At 52.2% G+C, this 17,267-nt stretch overlaps 1 protein-coding gene across 1 annotated transcript in view; it reads left to right on the top strand.

The window, feature by feature from the left end:
• Positions 1-1,360: 1,360 nt before the first annotated feature.
• Positions 1,361-17,267, top strand: part of REV1 (REV1 DNA directed polymerase) — a 411,701-nt gene continuing 395,794 nt past the window's right edge. Inside the window, exon 1 of the mRNA XM_078658014.1 lies at positions 1,361-1,485. The gene's annotated coding sequence lies outside the window, so the exon portion shown is untranslated. The remainder of the gene's footprint in view (positions 1,486-17,267) is intronic.

Below are 17,267 nucleotides of genomic sequence, written 5' to 3'. Positions count from 1 at the left end.
CCATTGTTATTTGTAATATCAATACATCTAAGTCACGTAAATACAACACATATTTCATTACAAATGCTATAGGTGTCACATTTGCGAAATTTATAACCATTGGCATTGTTAATGACAAAGCTATTAATTTCGCTATTTTCAAAACCAACACATAAATACAAAAATTGTCATTTACAATACCAATAGCTCAAACTTTCCTAATGCGAGACCTATTGCATTGCAAATGCTTGTTTTCTTTTTCTGGTAACTGCCTCTATTTAACTTCCTTGATAGAAAACAACCAGCAGAGGTCAGTAAAATACCAGAATCACTTTAGCATTCTCTAGAATGCAGTCCATCGAAATTGTCTTCCACAAGCACCTGTAGACAATAATATTTTTTTCAAATCTTCTATATTCAGTGATATGAACACCGAAGGCCCTGATTTTATATGAAAAACAAAGCTTTGGATTATACCATTTTCCGCTGAAAGGCAATATTTCTCTTCATGTGTTCCCATGCCTGGTGTGCCACACAGTATGGTGCTTACTTTCCCTCCATGTTAAAGAACAGTAGATATTTCAGCACCGGGCTAATGTGCTGCATAGCTAAAGCTAATACATATAAGGTCCCAAAGGCGAGACCGATTGCATTGCAAATGCTGATTATAAAACGTGCGACATCAGCTCATATTGCAGTATTATAGCTCAAACTATACTTTGTTTTCTCTTATATCCTGCACACTTGTCACTTTTTCCTCTTGTGCACTCTTTACTACCTCGTGTATTTTTGGTTGCTCACAATTTTTACTACCTCATGTGTTTTATTTGCTCACAATTGTCACTTTTACCTTATGTAACGTAACGTCTACTTTTGTAATCAGTTCCTGTGTAATGTTCTCATCATGTATCATTTGTGTTCCTATTGTGAAGCGCTCTGACGCCTTCGGGTAAAGTCCGCGCTATATAAAAATGCATAAATAAAATAATAAATAATAAAGGTGTCAGTAAACACGACCTGTCAGTCATCTCTGACAGACGAGGAGGGCCTGTGACAACGAGATCCAAACATTGCTAACTCGGACCACCCGGGGTTAGCTTTGCTCCTCCATTCAAGCAGCTACTTCGTCTCGCCTAACTTTCCCGTATACAGACATTGCCCGTCTGGTGACATCTTCTACCGGAGAAACCTCCAGACAAGTCCACTGCCCACTACTCAACAAAGTGGGCGGCCCCAGCCGACTGTCGGCAGACAGCTAAGACAAAGACACACGGAGACTCCAAAGCCAATCAGCACTTCGGAATTCTGTGTTACGCACTACGATTGGCTGGGATGTTATCAATGCTCCAATCCTGGGTCACATTACACATTAGCTGTCCATCCCGTTCTCAGACATCTCCCAGAATATGTTCAGTCGCTGGCTCTGTTGTTATGCGACCCGGAAGAGCTGACATGATGGGGAAATGACATATGTTGAAACATCAACAACGCATAGCGAACAATAGGGTAAGTTTGCGGACCATCTGTGTAAGCTGCGGACAGGCCACCTTCCTGTTGTCTGCCTTTCTTTCAACTGTTTGTGGTGTTTGCTTTCTTCCCAGTTGTCTGCGGTGTTTCTCCCCCAGAAAACTGTCTACGGTGTCTGCCGCTTAGCACTCCCAATAGTCTGCTGTCTGTCTTTCCCCACCCAGGTTAGTCTGCGGTGCCTGCATTTTCCCACCCTCAACTAACTGTGCTGTCTGCCTCCTACCCATTTCTGACTGTCTGGGGTCTCGCTTTTGCTTCTTGATAGTCTGCGGTGTCTGCGACTTCAACCTTCCGCGACTGCCTGCTCAGCTAGCCTTTCCACCCCTACAACTGTGTGTGGTGTCTTCAATCCTTTTTCTCCCCTGAATATCTTTGCTGCCCGTCACTTGCCTCCAAACTGTTTGCAGTGTCTGCCTCTTCTTCACCCCTGATTGCCTCCCTCTGATGTCCCGACTGCCTGTGGTGTTTGCCTCTTGCCCCCTGTGTGATGTGTCTACCTCATGCCCATCTGTGGTGTCCTCGTCGCTCCCCACCGTCTGACTTTAGTGGCTGCCTCTTCCCTGATTAGCGTCTGCCTTCCCTGCCTCTCTCTCCCAGACTTTAGTGTCTGTCTCTCTCTCCCTGACTGCAGAGTCTGCCTCTCTCTCCCTGACTGCGGAGTCTGCCTCTCTCTCCCTGACTGCAGAGTCTGCCTCTCTCTCCCTGACTGCAGAGTCTGCCTCTCTCTCCCTGACTGCAGAGTCTGCCTCTCTCTCCCTGACTGCAGAGTCTGCCTCTCTCTCCCTGACTGCAGAGCCTGCCTCTCTCTCCCTGACTGCAGAGCCTGCCTCTCTCTCCCTGACTGCAGAGCCTGCCTCTCTCTCCCTGACTGCAGAGCCTGCCTCTCTCTCCCTGACTGCAGAGCCTGCCTCTCTCTCCCTGACTGCAGAGTCTTCCTCTCTCTCTCCCTGACTGCAGAGTCTTCCTCTCTCTCTCCCTGACTGCAGAGTCTTCCTCTCTCTCTCCCTGACTGCAGAGTCTTCCTCTCTCTCTCCCTGACTGCAGAGTCTGCTTCTCTCTCCCTGACTGCAGTCTTCCTCTCTCTCCCTGACTGCAGAGTCTGCCTCTCTCTCCCTGACTGCAGAGTCTGCCTCTCTCTCCCTGACTGCAGTCTGCCTCTCTCTCCCTGACTGCAGAGTCTGCCTCTCTCTCCCTGACTGCAGAGTCTGCCTCTCTCCCCCTGACTGCAGAGTCTGCCTCTCTCTCCCTGACTGCAGAGTCTGCCTCTCTCTCCCTGACTGCAGAGTCTGCCTCTCTCTCTCCCTGACTGCAGTCTGCCTCGCTCTCTCCCTGACTGCAGTCTGCCCCTCTCTCTCCCTGACTGCAGTCTGCCCCTCTCTCTCCCTGACTGCAGTCTGCCCCTCTCTCTCCCTGACTGCAGAGTCTGCCCCTCTCTCTCCATGACTGCAGAGTCTGCCCCTCTCTCTCCCTGACTGCAGAGTCTGCCCCTCTCTCTCCCTGACTGCAGAGTCTGCCCCTCTCTCTCCCTGACTGCAGAGTCTGCCCCTCTCTCTCCCTGACTGCAGTGTCCGCCCCTCTCTCCCCCCGACTGCAGTGTCTGCCCCTCTCTCCCCCTCTCTCCCCCCGACTGCAGTGTCTGCCCCTCTCTCCCCCCGACTGCATTGTCTGCCGCTCTCTCTCCCTGACTGCATTGTCTGCCCCTCTCTCTCCCTGACTGCAGTGTCTGCCCCTCTCTCTCCCTGACTGCAGTGTCTGCCCCTCTCTCTCCCTGACTGCAGTGTCTGCCCCTCTCTCTCCCTGACTGCAGTGTCTGCCCCTCTCTCTCTCCCTGACTGCAGAGTCTGCCTCTCTCTCTCTCTCCTGACTGCAGAGTCTGCCTCTCTCTCTCCCTGACTGCAGACTGCAGAGTCTGCCTCTCTCTCTCCCTGACTGCAGTGTCTGCCCCTCTCTCTCTCTCTGACTGCAGAGTCTGCCTCTCTCTCTCCCTGACTGCAGACTGCAGAGTCTGCCTCTCTCTCCCTGACTGCAGTCTGCCCCTCTCTCTCCCTGACTGCAGTCTGCCCCTCTCTCTCCCTGACTGCAGAGTCTGCCCCTCTCTCTCCATGACTGCAGAGTCTGCCCCTCTCTCTCCCTGACTGCAGAGTCTGCCCCTCTCTCTCCCTGACTGCAGAGTCTGCCCCTCTCTCTCCCTGACTGCAGAGTCTGCCTCTCTCTCTCCCTGACTGCAGAGTCTGCCCCTCTCTCTCCCTGACTGCAGAGTCTGCCTCTCTCTCCCTGACTGCAGAGTCTGCCTCTCTCTCCCTGACTGCAGAGCCTGCCTCTCTCTCCCTGACTGCAGAGCCTGCCTCTCTCTCCCTGACTGCAGAGCCTGCCTCTCTCTCCCTGACTGCAGAGCCTGCCTCTCTCTCCCTGACTGCAGAGCCTGCCTCTCTCTCCCTGACTACAGAGCCTGCCTCTCTCTCCCTGACTGCAGAGCCTGCCTCTCTCTCCCTGACTGCAGAGCCTGCCTCTCTCTCCCTGACTGCAGAGCCTGCCTCTCTCTCCCTGACTGCAGAGCCTGCCTCTCTCTCCCTGACTGCAGAGCCTGCCTCTCTCTCCCTGACTGCAGAGCCTGCCTCTCTCTCCCTGACTGCAGAGCCTGCCTCTCTCTCCCTGACTGCAGAGCCTGCCTCTCTCTCCCTGACTGCAGAGCCTGCCTCTCTCTCCCTGACTGCAGAGCCTGCCTCTCTCTCCCTGACTGCAGAGCCTGCCTCTCTCTCCCTGACTGCAGAGTCTTCCTCTCTCTCTCTCCCTGACTGCAGAGTCTTCCTCTCTCTCTCCCTGACTGCAGAGTCTTCCTCTCTCTCTCCCTGACTGCAGAGTCTTCCTCTCTCTCTCCCTGACTGCAGAGTCTTCCTCTCTCTCTCCCTGACTGCAGAGTCTTCCTCTCTCTCTCCCTGACTGCAGAGTCTTCCTCTCTCTCTCCCTGACTGCAGAGTCTTCCTCTCTCTCTCCCTGACTGCAGAGTCTGCCTCTCTCTCCCTGACTGCAGAGTCTGCCTCTCTCTCCCTGACTGCAGAGTCTGCCTCTCTCTCCCTGACTGCAGAGTCTGCCTCTCTCTCCCTGACTGCAGAGTCTGCCTCTCTCTCCCTGACTGCAGAGTCTGCCTCTCTCTCCCTGACTGCAGAGTCTGCCTCTCTCTCCCTGACTGCAGAGTCTGCCTCTCTCTCCCTGACTGCAGAGTCTGCCTCTCTCTCCCTGACTGCAGAGTCTGCCTCTCTCTCCCTGACTGCAGAGTCTGCCTCTCTCTCCCTGACTGCAGAGTCTGCCTCTCTCTCCCGGACTGCAGAGTCTGCCTCTCTCTCCCTGACTGCAGAGTCTGCCTCTCTCTCCCTGACTGCAGAGTCTGCCTCTCTCTCCCTGACTGCAGTCTGCCTCTCTCTCTCCCTGACTGCAGTCTGCCTCGCTCTCTCCCTGACTGCAGTCTGCCTCGCTCTCTCCCTGACTGCAGTCTGCCCCTCTCTCTCCCTGACTGCAGTCTGCCCCTCTCTCTCCCTGACTGCAGAGTCTGCCCCTCTCTCTCTCCCTGACTGCAGAGTCTGCCCCTCTCTCTCCATGACTGCAGAGTCTGCCCCTCTCTCTCCCTGACTGCAGAGTCTGCCCCTCTCTCTCCCTGACTGCAGTGTCTGCCCCTCTCTCCCCCCGACTGCAGTGTCTGCCCCTCTCTCCCCCTCTCTCCCCCCGACTGCAGTGTCTGCCCCTCTCTCCCCCCGACTGCATTGTCTGCCGCTCTCTCTCCCTGACTGCATTGTCTGCCCCTCTCTCTCCCTGACTGCAGTGTCTGCCCCTCTCTCTCCCTGACTGCAGTGTCTGCCCCTCTCTCTCCCTGACTGCAGTGTCTGCCCCTCTCTCTCTCCCTGACTGCAGAGTCTGCCTCTCTCTCTCTCTCCCTGACTGCAGAGTCTGCCTCTCTCTCTCCCTGACTGCAGACTGCAGAGTCTGCCTCTCTCTCTCCCTGACTGCAGTGTCTGCCCCTCTCTCTCTCTCTCTCTCTCTCTGACTGCAGAGTCTGCCTCTCTCTCTCCCTGACTGCAGACTGCAGAGTCTGCCTCTCTCTCCCTGACTGCAGTCTGCCTCTCTCTCTCCCTGACTGCAGAGTCTGCCTCTCTCTCTCCCTGACTGCAGAGTCTGCCTCTCTCTCTCCCTGACTGCAGAGCCTGCCTCGCTCTCTCCCTGACTGCAGTCTGCCTCGCTCTCTCCCTGACTGCAGTCTGCCCCTCTCTCTCCCTGACTGCAGAGTCTGCCCCTCTCTCTCCCTGACTGCAGAGTCTGCCCCTCTCTCTCCCTGACTGCAGAGTCTGCCCCTCTCTCTCCCTGACTGCAGAGTCTGCCCCTCTCTCTCCCTGACTGCAGAGTCTGCCCCTCTCTCTCCCTGACTGCAGAGTCTGCCCCTCTCTCTCCCTGACTGCAGAGTCTGCCCCTCTCTCTCCCTGACTGCAGAGTCTGCCCCTCTCTCTCCCTGACTGCAGAGTCTGCCCCTCTCTCTCCCTGACTGCAGAGTCTGCCCCTCTCTCTCCCTGACTGCAGAGTCTGCCCCTCTCTCTCCCTGACTGCAGTGTCTGCCCCTCTCTCTCTTTCTCTGACTGCAGAGTCTGCCTCTCTCTCTCTCCCTGACTGCAGTCTGCCTCTCTCTGACTGCAGAGTCTGCCTCTCTCTCTCCCTGACTGCAGAGTCTGCCTCTCTCTCTCCCTGACTGCAGAGTCTTCCTCTCTCTCTCCCTGACTGCAGAGTCTTCCTCTCTTTCTCCCTGACTGCAGAGTCTTCCTCCCTCTCTCTCTCTCTCTCTCTCTCTCTCTCCCTCTCTCCCTGACTGCAGAGTCTGCCTCTCTCTCCCTGACTGCAGAGGAATGTATGATGATACAACGCGTACCATCACAACGCGGTATGTTACATCGCGGTCTTTACAACGCAAGTCATTACATCGACTTGCGATGGAGGGCGCTGGACTTAGGAATAGTTTGAATTACTGTTCCAACTCCAGTCTACGTGCAGTAGGGAAGGTGTTGGAATAGTAATTCACACTATTCCTTAGTCTAGAGCGCCCTCCAATGCAAGTCGATGTAACCACTTGCGTTGTTAAAACCACTTTGTAACCATACCGCGTTGTAATGGTTGCGTGGTAAAGGACATTTCCCTCTGCAGAGTCTGCCTCTCTCTCCCTGACTGCAGTGTCTGCCCCTCTCTCCCTGACTGCAGTGTCTGCCCCTCTCTCTCTCCCTGACTGCAGAGTCTGCCTCTCTCTCTCCCTGACTGCAGTCTGCCTCTCTTTCCCTGATTTTAGTGTCGAGCCTTTCCTTCCTTGACTGTCCGCGGTATCTGCCTTTTGCCCACCCTGAATCTATGTCTATTCCCCTTCCTCTGTGTAAGGTGTCTGACTCTCATCCCCCAAGATTTCCTGCAGTGCCTACCTCTCCCCACGTCTGTCTTCAGTGTCTACCTCGCCCCACGTCTGTCTTCAGTGTCTACCTCGCCCCACGTCTGTCTTCAGTGTCTACCTCGCCCCACGTCTGTCTTCAGTGTCTACCTCGCCCCACGTCTGTCTGCAGTGTCTACCTCGCCCCACGTCTGTCTGTAGGTGTCTAACTTGCCCCACGTCTGTCTGTAGGTGTCTAACTCGCCCCACGTCTGTCGGCAGGTGTCTAACTCGCCCCACATCTGTCTGCAGGTGTCTAACTCGCCCCACATCTGTCTGCAGTGTCTAACTCGCCCCACGTCTGTCTGCAGTGTCTAACTCGCCCCAAGTCTGTCTGCAGTTTTTAACTCGCCCCACGTCTGTCTACAGGTGTCTAACTCGCCCCAGTCTGTCTGCAGTGCCTACCTTGCCCCACGTCTGTCTGCAGTGTCTACCTCACCCGATGACTGTCTACAGTGTCTGCCTCTCCCTCCTTGACTGCACTGTCCACCTTCTGCCCATCCTTACTGTCTGCAGTGTTTGTCTTCCCCTGTTTTGGTGTTTGCCTTCTGCTCCTGCCTGACTGTTTGTGTTGTCTGCCTTTTGTTCCTTCCCCAGTTGTCTACATTATCTGCTTCTTGCCCCACCCGAACTGTCTGCAGTGTCTGCATCTTGCTCCACCCTCAATTATCTGCATTATCTGCTTCTCACCCTTCCTCTGACTGACTGCGGTGTCTCTCACCCTTCCTCTGACTGACTGCGGTGACTCTCACCCTTCCTCTGACTGACTGTGGTGTCTCTCACCCTTCCTCTGACTGACTGTGGTGTCTCTCACCCTTCCTCTGACTGACTGTGGTGTCTCTCACCCTTCCTCTGACTGACTGTGGTGTCTCTCACCCTTCCTCTGACTGACTGCGGTGTCTCTCACCCTTCCTCTGACTGACTGCGGTGTCTCTCACCCTTCCTCTGACTGACTGCGGTGTCTCTCACCCTTCCTCTGACTGACTGCGGTGTCTCTCACCCTTCCTCTGACTGACTGCGGTGTCTCTCACCCTTCCTCTGACTGACTGCGGTGTCTCGCACCCTTCCTCTGACTTTTAGGGTGTCTTGTACCCTTCCTCTGACTAACTTCGCTTTCTCTCACCCCTCCTCCGACTGTGGTGTCTCTCACCCCTCCTTCAACTGCAGTGTATCTCACCCTTCCTCCGACTGCGGTGTCTCTCGCCCCTCCTCCGACTGCAATGTTTCTCATCCCTCCTCCGACTGCGGTCTCTCTCGCCCCTCCTCCGGCTGCGGTCTCCCTCACCCTTCCCCCGACTGCGCTGTCTGCCTCTCGTCCTTCCCCATACAGTCTGCTGTGTGTGCCACTTGCCCCTCCCTGTACTGTCTGCGGTGTCTGCCTCTTGCCCCTCCTTGGACTGTCTGCCTCTCCCGCCCCTCCTTGTACTGTCTGCCATGTCTGCCTCTCGCCCCTCCTTAGACTGTCTGCCATGTCTGCCTCTCGCCCCTCATTGGACTGTCTGCTGTGTCTGACTCTCACCCCACCTCGGTCTGTCTTCCTCTCGCCCCTCCTTGGACTGTCTGCGGTGTCTGCCTCTCGCCTCTACTCGATTGTCTACGGTATCTGCCTCTTCCCCCCCCCCCACCCCCCTATCTTCGGACTGTATGCAGTATCTGCCTCTCCCCCCTCTTCGGACTGTATGCAGTATCTGCCTCTCCCCCCCCCTCTTCGGACTGTATGCAGTATCTGCCTCTTGCCCATCTGATGACTGTCTGCAGAATCTGACTGTTTGAAGTAGCTGCCTCTCGACCCCTTCCCCGACTGTCTGCCTCTTGTTACTGCCCTGACTGTCTGCAGTGTCGCCCTTTCCAAACCCTACAACTATGTTCCTTCCTTCAGAACTGTCTGCGGAGTCTGACCTGCTTACCACTGACTCTCTCGATGGCGCCTGTCTCAGCCATTTGTTTGTCATGCCCAACCAAATGTCTGGCATATGGCTCTTCGATGCAGCCCTACTGTCTGCAGTGACTGCCTATTGCTATTCCCTGACTGCGGTGATGATATTCGGTGATGCTATTCCTTGACTGCGTGTGATATCCACTGCTTCTTTTTACCACAAATAGCTGCTTCTTGCCCCTACTGTCTGCAGTGTCTGCTTCTTGCCCTTACTGACTGCTTCTCGCCCTTACTGACTGCTTCTCGCCCCTACTGCCTGCAGTGTCTGCTTCTCGCCCAACTGTCTGCAGGTTTTGCTTCTCGCCCCTACTGTTTGCAGTGTTTGCTACTCGCCCCTACTGTCTGCAGTGTCTGCTTCTCGCTCCGCCTGTCTGCAGTGTCTGATTCTCGCCCCACCTGCCTGCAGTGTCTGCTTCTTGCCCCGCCTGCCTGCAGTGTCTGCTTCTTGCCCGCCTGCCTGCAGTGTTTGCTTCTCGCCCGACTGTTCTGCAGTATCAGCTTCTTGCCATTACTGTCTGCAGTGTCTGCTTCTCGTCCCGACTGTCTGCTTCTCGTCCCGACTGTCTGCAGTGTCTGCTTCTCACCTCGACTGTCTGCTTCTCGCCCCTACTGCCTGCAGTGTCTGCTTCTCACCCAGACTGCCTGCAGTGTCTGCTTCTCACCCAGACTGCCTGCAGTGTCTGCTTCTCACCCAGACTGCCTGCAGTGTCTGCTTCTCACCCAGACTGCCTGCAGTGTCTGCTTCTCACCCAGACTGCCTGCAGTGTCTGCTTCTCACCCAGACTGCCTGCAGTGTCTGCTTCTCACCCAGACTGCCTGCAGTGTCTGCTTCTCACCCAGACTGCCTGCAGTGTCTGCTTCTCACCCAGACTGCCTGCAGTGTCTGCTTCTCACCCAGACTGCCTGCAGTGTCTGCTTCTCACCCAGACTGCCTGCAGTGTCTGCTTCTCACCCAGACTGCCTGCAGTGTCTGCTTCTCGCCCAACTGTCTGCAGTGTCTGCTTCTCGCCCAACTGTCTGCAGTGTTTGCTTTTCGCCCCTAATGTCTGCAGGTTTTGCTTCTCGCCCCAACTGTTTGCAGGTTTTGCTTCTCGCCCCTACTGTTTGCAGTGTTTGCTTCTCGCCCCGCCTGCCTGCAGTGTCTGCTTCTCGCCCCGCCTGCCTGCAGTGTCTGCTTCTCGCCCCGCCTGCCTGCAGTGTCTGCTTCTCGCCCGCCTGCCTGCTGTATCTGCTTCTCGCCCGCCTGCCTGCAGTGTCTGCTTCTCGCCCCGCCTGCCTGCAGTGTCTGCTTCTCGCCCCGCCTGCCTGCAGTGTCTGCTTCTCGCCCCGCCTGCCTGCTGTGTCTGCTTCTCGCCCGCCTGCCTGCTGTGTCTGCTTCTCGCACGCCTGCCTGCAGTGTCTGCTTCTCACCCCGCCTGCCTGCAGTGTTTGCTTCTCGCCCCGACTGTTCTGCAGTATCAGCTTCTCGCCATTACTATCTGCAGTGTCTGCTTCTCGTCCCTACTGTCTGCAGTGTCTGCTTCTCGTCCCGACTGTCTTCAGTGTCTGCTTCTCGTCCCGACTGTCTGCAGTGTCTGCTTCTCGTCCCGACTGTCTGCAGTGTCTGCTTCTCGTCCCGACTGTCTGCAGTGTCTGCTTCTCGTCCCGACTGTCTGCAGTGTCTGCTTCTCGCCCGACTCTCTGCATTGTATGCTTCTCGCCCGACTGTCTGCAGTGTCTGCTTCTTGCCTGTGTGCATTGTCTGCTTCTCCACCCTTCTATTTGCTGTGTCTGTATCTCAGCCCTTACAAGCATCTGTGGTGTCTGTCTTTTGCTCTGCTCTGACTGTCTGTGATGTCTGCCTCCTGCTCTGCCCTGACTGTCTGAGGTATCTGCCTCTTGCTCTTCCCCTGAATCCAACCCCCACCCCAGTACTGTCTAGCATATCTGTCTCCACCTTCCCCCCAACTTTCTGAAGTGTCTGTCTCTCTCCCACTTTCTCAGATGTATATGGTGTCAACATCATACGATCCTCCTTTGTGATCTTTCCCTTGCTGTCAATGTATTCCCTCCCGAATTAGTCTGTTCTCACACCTCATCAACGTGCACTCTTGCCCTCCTGAAGTGGTGTCTGCTGCCTCCTGCTGCTTGTCTAGCCTTCCCCGACCACAATTTCTGCTGCTGGTGTCTATGGTTTTCCCTGTCGCTTGCATCTCTGTTCCTCCACTCGCAGGTTGGTGTTTGAAGTCACTTGCTGCTGTTGCCGCTTCCCCTTTGCCCTTGCTGCTGGGGTTTTTCCTCTGCTCCATTTTTTGCTGTTGAGGTTTGGGTCCTAGTTCATGAATGTTGTTAGTTTTTGCTGCCAGGGCCTGCTGCTCATTCCATTTTCAGATACTGTAGCTTATGAGACACCTTAACAAAAACTTTAGAGTTTTCAATACAAACTACTTTGTAGATTGTTTTCTGCTGGTACCATATTTACTGTAGATTACCAGTAAGGAGAGAAAGGGTATTCGCCAATGAAGGCAGGAGAGGGACTCCCTGTCCCCTTGGGTATATCAGTAAACAACAATAAGGGAGTTACACCTAGAGGATACACCCAACCTCAGTAGAGGCGAGTCTGTGTGTTAGCCACAATCCAGAAAAAGGACGTCCTTTGTCCTTAAGAAGACCCCTCACTCACCAACCTAGTTGGTGACATGCTTCATCATCGGGGTCCCACCCGGACAGCCGAATGCCATCCAGGTGTGCTGCGACACCTGATTACAGTGGAGCTGGTTTTATTTCTTTTATATGTGCAAGGGAAAGAACTAAGTGTGATTAAAAGTATCCGGTACTGCCCACTTACGTAATTTATTCTGGGGTGTAACGGATATTATTAAAAAGAAGAAGGCACCTGTTGCCCAATTAGGAGAGCTGTCGGTGAAAAGACTATATGGCGTGTGGGATTAAAAAGGTCTACATGTTTCTACCTATGTGTCAGATTAACAGGTATTCGTCAGGACCGTGGGGTACCTTCGGGACGGTGTGCGCACGCTAAGGCGCACCCTATCCTCGTAGGTAACAGAAGGAGAAACAAAATGAATCTCCAAAAAACTGGTTTCTTCTTTAGTCTGTAGAAAAAAACCTGTTGAGAAAATGAGGGAAAAGGATTGTGGATAACGAACATATACATATATAAAAACATACATAACACACAATCGGTGAATAGTGATGTTCATCAACATTCATCATAGACTTGATGTGAGGGACGTGTGAGATAAGTCCCAATAACGCGACAGTTACATACCACGTGGTAGCACACCCAATGTATCTATGATACTGAAATCACTTGGTGTCAGTGCTAGTTATGGGAAGGGCACTGGACACGTAATGGCGAAGTACTGGGTGTTTGTGTCTCAGTTACTGAGAAACAGCGGAGTCGTCGTGCAGGTGAAGGCGACTACGCAGGATTAAAATAACAAGTGGGTACGTGAGATAAAAGACTAATTCTGGACCTGTTACATCGACCACAAGTGGAGCGACGGTGCCTGGTAATGGTTAGCATGCATAATTGTAGTGAACGGTTGTACAGACTAATCATCTTACTAGGAGCTTTATATTCAATGCTCCATGAGCCACTCCGGGACTGGCGTTTTCCTTGTTACGATCTAGGTAGAAAGTAACAATACAGGGTTTTTGCGATAGGAAAACTCAAAACCAAAGTGGCTTAGGACGTCACCTTAAAGGAACAATCTTACTTGTAAGAGGATACAGGGCGCCGCTTGCACCTAAACCGTCACCGCGAGTGCTCCGTGGGTTACTGAGCTGGGGAGTCGGCGTGGTAATAGAGCGTGCCGTTTCCGGGTTGGGCGTGGTTGGGCGGGTAGGGCGTCAATGGCGCTGGGCGTGTCATCGGTGAAATAGCCAATGGGGTAGCGGGCTTGTGGGGGTATGACCAGTTACACGTCACTGTACGTTGGGCCAATCAGAGAGCAGTAACACATCGCTGTCCACAGAGCCATTCTGTGAATGGGAATTAAAGTGCTAGTTCTTGTTTATTTCGAAAGCCTCATAACATTAGCTGTTTAATCGAGTGCAAATCGAAACATAACAGGTGTTTAGTGGATGTAACCAACATCTATATGAAAAACGAGTGTGACCCAAGTTAGCAGGGGGATATTGGAAGGGGACAGTCTAGCGCAATAGTATTGCAAACGAGTCAGTCTACAAATCATGCAGCAAACCAAGAGGCATACAGAAAATATCACAGTTCAATAGCGGGAATGTTAGTTTTTCACTGAATTCCAAGGGATATTATCGTTCAGGCCAAACTTGTGTGTGGCCAGTCTATAAACCCAACGCTGTTCCTTTTCGAAGAGGTTGGACTCTTTTTCAACTTTTTCAATAATGGTCCATTTGAAGTCATTGGGGCCATGTTTCATAGACAGAAAATGTTCTGTGAGTTTAGTCATTGTTTTTTGGCAGCGGATCGTACTACGATGTTCGCATATGCGTTGCTTGATCTTCCTACTGGTCATGCCCACATATCTTAGGTTGCACGGACAAGTGATTAGGTACACCACCTGCGAGCTATTGCAATTGGTGTGGGATCTGATGGTCCAGATCTTGCCTTCCTCCAGCAGTAATGTCTTGGTGTTCTCTGTTAGAGGGCAGACACTGCAATTCCCGCGTTTGTAGTGTCCCATAACCTTCGGTAGGCCCCATGCGTTGAGCACTGTAGGTTCTTCTTCAACTTGTCTCTTAGGTCTGGTATTCACTAAACTGTCGCATATACTCCTTGCTCTTTTATAGGCAAATAATGGTTTTTCCCATTTCAGATTGCCTGTGTTGATGATCTTCCAGTGTTTTTTGATAGATTTCGACATTAGGTTTGACGCGGTGCAAAAAGTGGTCACACATGTCAATGGTGTGTCTGCTTGTTCTCTGGTATTGTCCTCTAGAAGTACCTCTCGCGGCTGATTCCTCGCACGTTTTTGGCATTTTGTCAGGATGTTATCTGGATAACCCCTTGCTTGCAGTTTGGTGGTTAAATCTCCTGCTTGTTTGCGGTAGTCACTGAGATTACTACAGTTCCTCCTGATCCTTAAATATTGACCGTAGGGAAGATTCTCTCTCAGTGGTCTAGGGTGGAAACTCTCGAATCGTAAGAGATTGTTCTTAGCCGTAGGTTTAAAATGGGTCTTTGTTTCCAAGTGTCTTCCCTCCTTAGTGATTGTTAGATCAAGAAAAGTCAGAGTAGTGGGGTCTTGTGTGTATGTCAATTTCAGGTTGTTGTCCAGAGTATTGATCCACTCGAAGAACTCAAGGAGCGTTTCTTCTGGCCCTTGCCATATTGTCAGGACATCATCTATATAGCGCTTCCAGAGAAGGATATGTGACGAAAATGGATTCTGCTCATTTAAGATGAATCTCTCCTCAAAGTAGTACACATACAGACCTGCCACGCTAGGAGCAAATGTGCTTCCCATCGAGGTACCACCTGTTTGGAGGTACAGGGTACCCTCAAACTCAAAGTAGTTCTTTTTAAGTGCTAATCTAGCACATTCTAGAATAAAGTTCCTTGGAGTTCTGTGAGTCCAAACCTCTTTTTCCAGTGCTCTTTCTAGTACCTTCAGAGTGTCATCCTGAGGTATGCTCGTGTAGAGGCTCTCTATGTCGAGACTGACTAGTATGGTATTCTCGTCAATTGTCACTTGATTTAACAGTTGTAGGACATTTTTGGTATCCTTCAAGTATGTAGGAGTTTTTTTAACTAGAGGCCTCAAAAATATGTCACAGAATTTCGATAGAGGTTCTAGGACCGATCCAATGCCTGACACAATAGGTCTACCAGGTGGGGGGTGTTTGTTCTTATGCATCTTAGGGAGTATGTAAAAGTATGGAATTTTCCCCTCATTGTTACACAGGTAGTCCGCCTCTTGTTTTGTAATAAAACCTCTTTCTTCCCCATGATCAATGAGTGACTTGATTTCATTTTTTAGTTCATGAGTGGGGTCATAGGTCAGTTGTCGGTAATTATGTACATCACCAAGTAGGCGGAGGCATTCAGTTCTATACATAGTGGTGTCCAGTACAACAACACCTCCACCTTTATCCGCTGGTTTGATAGTAATGGTATCGAAATGTTTTAATTCTTCCAAGGCAAGCCTTTCCAGTTTGGTGAGGTTGGTGAATGGTTCCTTAGGCTCTAAGGTTTCGATATCATTAAATACAGCTTGTTCAAAAGCGGAAAGTTCCACCGGTGTCATGTGAGGAGGAGGGGTGAAGGTTGACTTTATTCGTAATCCAGTCTCATTGCGATCTTGATTCTCATTGCTGTTGGTATTTTTTTCAAAGAAAGCTTTTAGTTTCAATTTCCTAAAGAAACCAGCTAATTCGCAATGAAGATTACATTTGTCGAATCTTTGTGTGGGGACAAACCCTAGTCCTTTGTTAAGGACTAGTACTTCAGTGGTTGAAAGGGGTCGGGTAGCCAGATTAGTCACTAGTTCTAAGTGTTGCTCGGTCCCGCTTGTTGATTCTTGCTCCTGGTGTGGTTCACGATGGGATCTTCCGGTGCCCAATGTACTTGGGCCCCCCCTCCTCCCACTCCTCCTCTGTTTCTTCCCTTGCCTCTTCCGCCCCTCCATAAAAAAGGCCGGTAGTTGTTAGGTGGGGGTGGTTGATGTTGAAAGGGTGGTTGCCAACCATACATCGGGTATGGTGGATGGTGGAATGGTGGTTGGTATCCTTGCATCATTGGGTTGAACTGAGGCCAGTTGCCTTGATTTTTTTTTTTTGTTTAAATATCCTTTATTAGGGGTATAGGAGAAGTAAAGCATGAATAGTACAATACATATAGTATTACATCTCAAAGATGTCTGTCATGTATACGGGGCCTAGCACCCAATGCACTGGTTTTCTTGCTTCATACATCATGGCTACATTTTCCATCACAAACTTCTCAAACCACGTTTGTGTAACAAGGATATAAATTCCGAAATAAACATCAAGGGAAGGAGGGGAGGATAGGGAACAGGGGACATAAAGGGGAAATCAGGAAGGGGTGGATATGGTCAGCTGATGCTGGAGTAAGATGTGTGCGTCTTTGTGTGGGTGCGGCGTCATGTGGAGCGTGGGTGATACTCAGAAGTGTCTAACGAAGTGGGCATGGCCTGGGGGGTGGGAGCTCGCCCATCATTACAGATATCAGGCGTGAGGGGGAGGACGTGATGGTGGGGGCGTCATCAGATGTGTCCTCATGGAATATGTACAGGGGGTGCATCGTCAGTGTTGTCCGGGTGGACGACTCCTGTCGTGGTTTGCGTGAGAAGGTATTCCTTGTGAAAAGAGGTGAGCATTGTGTCCCAGAATTGCGCAATCGGGAACTGACGGAGGCCTGCCGTTTCCTCGTTATGGAGGGCGGTGCTTTCCGCTTTTGCCCAGGTGTCTAGGGATGTGTGCCAGTGTTCTGGTAGCGGTGGGGTAGCTCTCTTCCAGTGTTTCGTGAGCAATCCTTTTGCTGTGAGGAGGGCAAGGTCCCAGAATCGAGAGGGGGCTCTGTTTAATGAAGTCCGCTTATACAGGCCAAGTAAGCATGCCTCCCATGTGTGCGGGATCGTCATGCCTGTGCATTTGTCTAGTGTCGTCAGTATCGCCCCCCAATATGTCTGAATCCGTGGGCACTGCCAAAGCATGTGTAGCAAATCTGCCTCTTCCAGCGCACATCTCGGGCATGTGGCCGCCGCTCCTGGGAAATAGCGATAAATCTTACAGGGTGAGAGGTACGCTCTATGCAGTATGTAGAACTGTATCAGTTTAAAACGCGCGTTCCGTGGCACGTGCCTGGGGCCTAATAGGATCATTTTCCACTCCTTATCCGTCCATACCCTCCCTCTGTCTGTGGCCCAATGGTCACGCAATGGTTGCAGCGATTGCTGTGTGTGCGACTGTAGTGCTTGGTGCAGCCAGTGCACTTACGTGTGTGCCATCTCCCATGACATGTAGGCTCTGTATCAATTGGTGCGTCGGAAGTTCCTCAGTGATGTTGCCCCACCGCTGTGTGTACGCTAAAAGTATGGAGGCGTGCTGTAAAAATTGACCCGTCGGGAGACCTGTGTCCGCCGCCAGCGTTGCAAACGGTATCAAGGCACCATCAGCATATAGGTCTGCCATAGTGTCTACTCCAGTGCGCGTCCAAGGTTCCAGCGCTGTTTCTGTAACTATAGAGGTGGACTTGGGGGTGCCTAGGAGTGGTAGCGCCGGGGCATATGGCTTGGTCGACCTCGTGAGCCGTAGGCTTCTGACATAACAACGTATCGCTACTGCGACGTGTATCTGATTGGATTTCCTCGGGTGTGTCAGGGGGTGGAATAGTGTGTGTAGTTGCGTGGAAGAAAACATGACCGTATT

This window comes from Lissotriton helveticus, chromosome 8 (assembly GCF_964261635.1).
Source record: "Lissotriton helveticus chromosome 8, aLisHel1.1, whole genome shotgun sequence".
NCBI classification, from domain to species: domain Eukaryota; kingdom Metazoa; phylum Chordata; class Amphibia; order Caudata; family Salamandridae; genus Lissotriton; species Lissotriton helveticus.
The sequence above is the reverse complement of the archived record's forward strand: the minus strand, read 5'-3'. Positions and strand labels throughout refer to the sequence as shown.